Source organism: Podarcis melisellensis, assembly GCF_964234715.1.
Source record: "Podarcis melisellensis genome assembly, chromosome: 15".
In the NCBI taxonomy this organism is placed as follows: Eukaryota; Metazoa; Chordata; class Lepidosauria; order Squamata; family Lacertidae; genus Podarcis; species Podarcis melisellensis.
The window spans coordinates 34,020,731-34,028,960 of record NC_138532.1 but is presented as its reverse complement, the minus strand read 5'-3'; the positions used below and the strand labels follow the sequence as shown (position 1 = coordinate 34,028,960).

Genomic DNA, 8,230 nt, shown 5'->3' with positions numbered 1-8,230 from the left:
GGGACGCAGCTCCCTGCATAAGGGACAACAACGGAGAATAGGTGGATCATTTCGGGAATCAGAACACCACAAGACGACTGAAGGTGAAAGAGGTGTCCTCTCATTTCTTCCCCACCCCATTCTTTAGAGAGGGCGTCTGCCTTTTAAAATTGTTTTAAGCCTAATTTACACAAGCGTTTATTCTCTGATTTAGAAAGGAAGAACAAAGGAAGAGCGAAGCTGTAAATCAGCTGTAGACATTAGGAAGGGTTTATGACATCACATGCTCCAGCCAATCCGTGCTTTGCACAGCAAACAGCTTCTGTTATGGCAAGTTTTTCCCCAGTATGCATTTTACCTTGTAATACATATTTTATTGAACAATATAGTGAGTATGCTTCCTCATATTAATGTAACACTCAGATTAACGTGCATTTGGCTAAATCTCTCTTGCGTGTCCATTTGTCTCCCATGAAAGGGGGGGTATTTGGGTATGGGCATGAATTGCTGAAAAGGCTGTTGGGACTTTGGCCCAGATTTAATCAGGACATGTTCTATAAAGCAAAATAATGAAAGCTAAAGAAGGGGGGGAGTGACCAAATATGAAATCATTTCTTCAATGAGGTGTCATAGCTCAAGGAAAGAGCCCGTCATTTGTTTGAAGAAGGTTCCAAGTTGATTGCCTGAGATCTCCATGAGAAGGTCTCAATTGGCAGGGGTGGAAATAATCTCCGAGACCCAGGAGAACCCAACCAGTCAGAGCCAATGAAACTTAGCAGGAAGTACCAACAGCCGCACTCCGTATGAGACAGCTTTATTGGAGGACGTGCCTGTGCCTCCTGCAATCTTAATAAGCCATTGCTCTGCTTACCATCAGACACAAAAAAAGGTCAAAACTGTTGTTCTGTCTGACATGGTATTTTGTGGGGTGCTTGCATCGCTGCACAGAATCTGCTACAGCATTATGAACCATCAGAGGAATTTTGCAGCTACAGAAACCTGATTTCCTCTTGGCCACAGAGCAATAACTCCCATTAACCTTAACACTGAGTCCTGTGCGTGATGTGAGCGCCCGTTTCCGATTCCGCTGCTTACATGTGCCTCTGCTGTGAACCTGTGGAAGATGAGCTTTCTGCTTCTCTTGGGAAATTGTTTCCAGTGTTTAGAAGTAAGTGTTGTTGCTTTTTGTAGCCAAAACCGCAGCTTCAATGGGCAGGAGGGAAGTATCCGAACACTTTGTAGCAGAAGAACTAAGAAAGGAGGTCTGAGCATTAGGGACGGGGTAGAAATTGCATTCAGTTTGCATTCAAAAGTGAGCCCACTGAATGCGCAGTTTTGAAATAATGCATGAACCAAAGCACAGCCGTCCTTCAAAATCCACACCTCTCTGAATTTTGCAGTGCCAAGGAATGTGCAGGGGAAAAGCTTATACTAGGGGAAAGTGTGCGTGTAAATCCACACATTAATGAAAACTGTGTGCAAAAATGCATTAAATCAGGGAAATTCTTTTGCAAAGATGTGGTTCATTGGGCAAAATTGCAGAAGAATGTTAGGAGAAATTTGCATGAAAATGCTAATGCGTTTTCATGGGGACTTCTTTGGAAACTAAACCAAATAATGCAATCTGATGTGGCAATATGGAGAACCACATTTAAGAGTAGGGAAATGAGAAACAGAGATCCAACCATCCTACTGAGCATGCTCAATGGGAACAGAATGCTAACTGAGTGTTGGAGCCAGAAGGAAGGAGTTCTCAGGGCACCTAAGCATTTCTTTCATTTCCAATTGTCTTTTTTACTTAAAACTGCCCCCTCTCACAAAACTGCATTTATCTAAGTGGGCCTGCACTTGCCCATCCTTGCACTATTGCAGTACACAGACACTCAAGTGTGACTTGGTTATCACAAATTGCATCTATATATAACACTTATGACTAACCAACTTATTTATTTATAACACTTTATGAGCTGCTTCTCTATAAATACACCTGAAGCAACACACAAAGGTGTTAAATCGTTAGCAGTGCTTTTTGCTGGGGGTATTCAAGGGTAAAAGTGTGACACTTACTGTAACAACATCATAGTGAGTACCAGCAAGAACAGATTCAACACAACAAAGGTGTTAAGTCATTCTCAGCCATCAAGGCTAGAAAAAAGCTCAACAACTTTGGTTGGCCCTCACATATGTTCACTTCATCAAATCTGGCCCTCTTTGGAAAAAAGTTTGGGCACCTCTGGTCTAGAAAGATCTATCTCTTGCCACCTACCCCCTTGCATCGGTCAAAATGGGTAAGGTAAAGGTAAAGGGACCCCTGACCATTAGGTCTAGTCGTGACCGACTCTGGGGTTGTGGCGCTCATCTCACTTTATTGGCCGAGGGAGCCGGCATACAGCTTCTGGGTCATGTAGCCAGCATGACTAAGCCGCTTCTGGTGAACCAGAGCAGCGCACGGAAATGCCATTTACCTTCCCACTGGAGCGGTACCTATTTATCTACTTGCACTTTGACATGCTTTCAAACTGCTAGGTTGGCAGGAGCAGGGACCAAACAACGGGAGCTCACCCCATCGCGGGGATTCGAACCACCGACCTTCTGATCAGCAAGTCCTAGGCTCTGTGGTTTAACCCACAGCGCCACCCGTAGTCCATCCTATATAATGCCAGCAGGCACAGATATGACACCAACAGTGCAGTGATGTGAACGCTCACTTGGAAATAAGCTTGACTGCATTCAGAGTCAATCTGCAAAGCATTTGCAGCCTCAAACTGAGGAACTCTGGCAATTCCTTCATCACAGAGGCTCCATTTCTGGCCTGGCACCCGTACTGTTCCTAAAGTGAAGAGTGCTAGTGGGCAATTGCAGTGATTAGAATGCATTGACCTATTTGCTGGCACTTCCCACGATTTGCCAATGGCTTCTGGGCGATTGTCTCAAAACACAAACATAGGCCCCATCTGCAGCATCCTACCCACTTAGGCAGTCAAATAACCCTGGGAATGGTAGTTTGTCAAGGGTGCTAAGAATTGTTCGGAGAGAGAGCTATGAGGGTTTTTAAGGAGAAGGGATTGGCTTCTAAACCACTCTGAGCTTTGTAGCTCTGTGACTACACATATCAACGTCCAGCACCCTTAGCAAACTACAGTTCCCATAATTATTGGGGGGGGGGTTATGACTATTTAAAATGGCATGATACTGTTTTAGAGTGAAGGTGGAACCCAAGCTCAAGGCATTACTGTTAGTATATAAAGCTGTCTTGACCATTATACAATCCCCAGATCACTGCAATTGTCTGGAAAAGCCCTCCTGACTGTTCCAGCTATAATATATATTGATTTGGTTTCTACACCAGCGATGAGTTTCAACATTACAGCACCCATATCCCCAGAACATTGTTCCCATTCAAGTCAGATGGGCGCTTCCAATCCTGCTATTTCAACACATTTTTATTTGGCCAAGCATTTTTCAAGAATTACAGAGGGCAACCATTTTGCATGGGGTTCCATTCCTGGTTCCCACAAGCATCAGCCGAGTGCATATAAATTCGCCCCTCTCCATTACACCCCCATTATACCTCACCCCTATTACTCCCCACACCAACCCACCCTGGTTATACTCCTGTTCTGACCTCTTTCGGACCCCAAAGGACCTGCGCGTCAGCCAACATGCATCAATTGGACACATACAAAATGGCCACCACCTGCAGTTTGACCACAGGACTACCTGTCCTGTATTTTATGATGAGATTTGAATGGTTTTTGTTGTAAACTGTTGGATGAGTTGGCAGTTTATACAAATCATTAATAAGGACAACAATAAAATGTTCATGCCCTTCCAGCAACCACAACAGCAGAGGGAGAACAAAGCCTTTCCCAATTTATTGTTCCGCTGCGAATGTTCTCCCAAACTAAACCCCACCTGTGTGTCCAAGATGGAACATCCATTAACTTCTATCACAGAGCCTCTTTCCTCCACACACTTCCGGCTTGCAACAGAAAGCTGGGTTTTATTTTCAACTCTTCTCTAGTTACTTAGTCATGGTTTATTAACTGCTATCACTGAATGGTTCTTACTTCAATTTCCTTGATTTAATTCGGGGGAACGCTTTCCAGCTAGTGGCCAGATTGTAGGCTTTGGCTTAACTAATGAAATATATAATTAATCTACATTAATGGTGTTTAACAGTGCCACAAACTCAATTGGCTGAACTCTTTATGAGCTCCTTTTCTATCTCGCCCCCCCATCACCCCCCCAGCAGAAATGTCCGGCGCTGCCTCAAGGAATGGAAGCAGGCAAACGGAGGAGAAACCAGTTGGTTTTCTCCTCAAGGAGTATGTGAGCCATCTAGTGGCGCCAGCTTGTGGCTGCAGCCAGAGGCTCAGACAAAATGGCTGCCTGAACAGAACGTGCCTGACTGAACGGTGCTTGATTTATATAGACAGCTCCTATTAATCACTGGGGATCTCTAACCCACCACATGCTCCAGTTTGGAGTGAAATTGTGTTTGAAAAAATCACCAAAGGGGACGGGAATGTGCAAAGGCATGGGGAAGGCAGCACAACCCAAGCCTGTCCACAAAATGCCAGCTGAGCCACATGTTATATTTGTTCTGAGGAGGCTGCCATTGTCAAGAATAACACACCATCCTAGGTGAAGTTCAGAAGGGGGAGGTTCAAGGGTTTCGCCCTTCCAAGTCTATTAGAAGTAGGAATGGTGGAAAACTTGGTTCAGTTCACATATAAAAGCTAACCTGTTTACTGTATTTTGCACTTTTTGAAAGAATACACGGACTGAAAAAGCAGCCATCCTTTAAAAGCTTCTCTGTTTTCTGCTATGCAGTTCTCAAGCCAAGTAGCATGTAGTGAAATAATAGACTGGGGTAAGATGTGCATAGGACTGCATATATATGGGGGAACTGCTTGCAAAAAAAAATGGGGAGAAGATTGCATACAAACATGCCTATTAGAAAAAATCAGCATTAAAATGCCGATGAAATTTCATTAGTGCTTAAAAATAAATAAACCACAAACTGATGTGAAAATGCAAACCCTCCAAGTGGTCCCTAAGATTGGATACAACACAGGATCTTTTGGCACAGAGCACCGTCGAAGTCTCCCTCAGCACATTCTAATCGAGCAGATCCTTGGGCCTTATTTACTTATTAAATTTATATACTGTCTTTCATCCAAAGATCACTGGGCGGGTCACAACGTAACAACACAAAATGAGTAACGTATTTAAAAACAACAATCCCCCACATACATGCATTTTAAATGCCAAAGATCAGTGATTCCCAATTGGTGGTCTGTGAACCCCAGGTGGTACACATAACCCACGCTGTGCCACCATTCACATAACAAAAACTACCGTAGAGGCAGTGCTATTTTTCTGGAAAAAGAGGTGCCGGAACACACCATGAACACCTCCATCATTCTCTCAGAATGGCAATGGTGCCTACCTGAGAGGTGCCGTAACTGAGTTCCGGTGAGTTCCAGCTTTAAAAAGCCCCACATAGAGGTAGCAAAATTTTCAGAAGTATGGGGTCCATAGCTTGGCTTTTGAAAAACAGGCGGTCCTCAGCACTTAGCTAACTGGGAACCACTGACATAGTTTGTTTAACAGCCAAAGGCCTGAGTAAAGAGGAATGTTTTCGCCTGGCGCCTAAATATGTGTAATGAGGGCATCAGGCAAGCCTCCCTGGGCTACTGGCCACAACTGGCGACAAATCTCTGCAACGTAATGCAACAAAGGCCAATCTTCTTCTTTTTAATTTATTTTTCCACAGCATAGAATGCTGCCATCTCTTCTGGAAAGAAAATCCTATTATGGAAGCAGCTGGCCTAACGGGGAAAGCGGTAATCATCATTTTTGAACGAAACCGAGCTGCCCATTGAAAAAGATGTGTGTGTGTGTGTGTGTGTGAGAGAGAGAGAGAGAGAGAGAGAGAGAGAGAGAGAGAGAGAGAGAGAGAGAGAGAGGAGAGAGAGAAATAGGATCTCAGTTCTTGGAGCTGTGCCTGGACCAAGAAACTCAGAGGCCTTTCCATATTGTATGATGAATTAAACCATAAGATAAACCACTGCCTGGCACGACACTCTGCCGAGTCTTAAATCAAAGCAGAGGAATATCTAAACAGGTCGCCGGGGCAGCTGTGATTTGGCCTGTTGGGCATAGTTTGGCGCCTCTTCATTTCTCTCTCTATCTCTCTCCACTTAGTTTGGTGCTCACTCTGTCGCATGCGTCAATCAAAAGCCTGCTGGTTTAATTCGGAACAGCCAAATCAACAGGAGGGTGAACAATTGTTGTTGATTTCTGGCCATGTAACTAGATTGGTGTTTTATTTTAGGGGACAAGCAGCTGGGAGTATACAACTGCATTTTAATGTCCAAAACCTCACTTTCCGACTCATTAAATTTCCACTTGCATCTACCGATATCCAGGGCCATTGGTAACAGGCAGAAGAAGGCCAAATGGGCCCCCCACTTACATAAATGAATTTCATTTGTCTGGCAAGACTTTTCCTTCTTCTTTTATGGTTCTGTTTTCTTTCCAAAGAACAGCTGTTTGCTTTGTTTCCAGACAAGACAGATCTATGACCGTCTGTCATGTGAAGCAAAACTGGAATGCTAAATCACCAGGGGAGGGAGGTGCAAATTATATGGCCCTGGACCACAGTACTGGCTGCCCCTCTTCCAACAAGGATGTGCTAATACATCATCAGAGGTGCTTTTCCACATGCCCCCTCTAAGAGGAGCTGGGAGAGTAACCACAGCATACAGGGCCTTTTTGGTTGTGACCTCCCCATCTCCTGTGGGATGCTCTCTTGAGTGAGGCCCACCTGGCACCAACAGTGTTTCGGCAACAGATTTTTAAAAAATACCTGTTTCTTTTGCATTTGATGGAATTTCAAAAGCTTTTAAACTTGGTTGTAAGATGGCTAGGGACTTCTCTGTGGTTATGTGACTAACAAATGAATTAAACTAATTAATTAACTGGCACATTTGTCCTTTATGTATGAGCCAGAGGGGCTTAGAAAACAAAGCTGATGATATTTGGTAGTCATTTCCTTTGCCCTCCTTCTGAGGTGCTAGTCCTCTTAAATCAATTGGCTTGGACCCAGCATGCCTAACAGATGTCACCTTCCCTACTCGATCGCCCATGCCTTAAGATCACCCTTTATTTCCATCCCTTCTTTGCCAGTGCAGGCAAATGGGGCACTGCCCAACCAACCTCAGCCCTGAGCCAGCCCCGACCAGCCTCCTTTCTCACACAAAACCTCCTCCTTAGTCTCAGTGTTGAATGAGTTGGCTCTGGCACCTTGGCTTTGGACTCCTCGCCTTCTACTCCACCAGCCCCTCTGGGCACCAGCCAGCACTGAGTGAAGCATGGGTGTGGGAGTGCAGACTGATTGGGTCACAGTTGCACTGCATCATGGGTGATGTAGTGTTAAGGCTGTGCATACAGTAGAGCAGAAGGGTGCAGTACAGATGCGAAGAACACAAAATGTCTCCAGTTTGAGGGCAATTTCTTTCTTAGCAATACCTTACAGTACATCCTTTCATAGATGGTTACACAACCAGCGTTTGGACTTACTGGTCTTATCCCTAATGCTCCTGAGAGACCTCTTAAGGCTTACAGTGCAAGATTTTGACCAGCTACCTACAGCACTCTGTAAAGCAAGATGGCAACCATCTTCCTTTGCCCTCCTGTGCCTCTGCTTCTGGTCACTCTTGTTTGAAGTGCAGCAGCAGCAGGGATCATTCAGTTTGTTACAAGGAGTGATTGGGTTCATGTTAAAGTCAACTAACCAAGGAAGGGTTGGGTGGAAGTGTTGCTTAGCAACCAAACAGAGTAGCATGATCTTCACTCAGGTAACCCATGCTCCATGTAGTTCTGATGGAGTCTTTCCTCTGTATGTGTTGTATAGGTTAATAGGTAAAGGTAAAGGACCCCTGGGACGTGGGTGGCGCTGTGGGTTAAACCACAGAGCCTAGGACTTGCCGATCAGAAGGTCAGCAGTTCGAATCCCCATGACGGGGTGAGCTCCCGTTGCTCAGTACCTGCTCCTGCCAACCTAGCAGTTTGAAAGCACATCAAAGTGCAAGTAGAGAAATAGGTACCGCTCCAGTGGGAAGGTAAACGGCGTTTCCATGCGCTGCTCTGGTTCGCCAGGAGCGGCTTAGTCATGCTGGCCACATGACCCGGAAGCTGTACGCCAACTCCCTCGGCCAAAAAAGCGAGATGAATGCCGCAA

The 8,230-nt window shown here is 45.0% G+C and overlaps 1 long non-coding RNA gene across 1 annotated transcript; it reads left to right on the top strand.

Annotated features, from left to right (window-relative positions):
- The first annotated feature begins 298 nt into the window (after positions 1–298).
- On the top strand, positions 299–6,012 carry LOC309357483. Its single transcript, XR_014163145.1, has 3 exons — positions 299–367; positions 5,762–5,887; positions 5,955–6,012. It is a non-coding gene; the product is annotated as an uncharacterized lncRNA (long non-coding RNA).
- Positions 6,013–8,230: the final 2,218 nt, after the last annotated feature.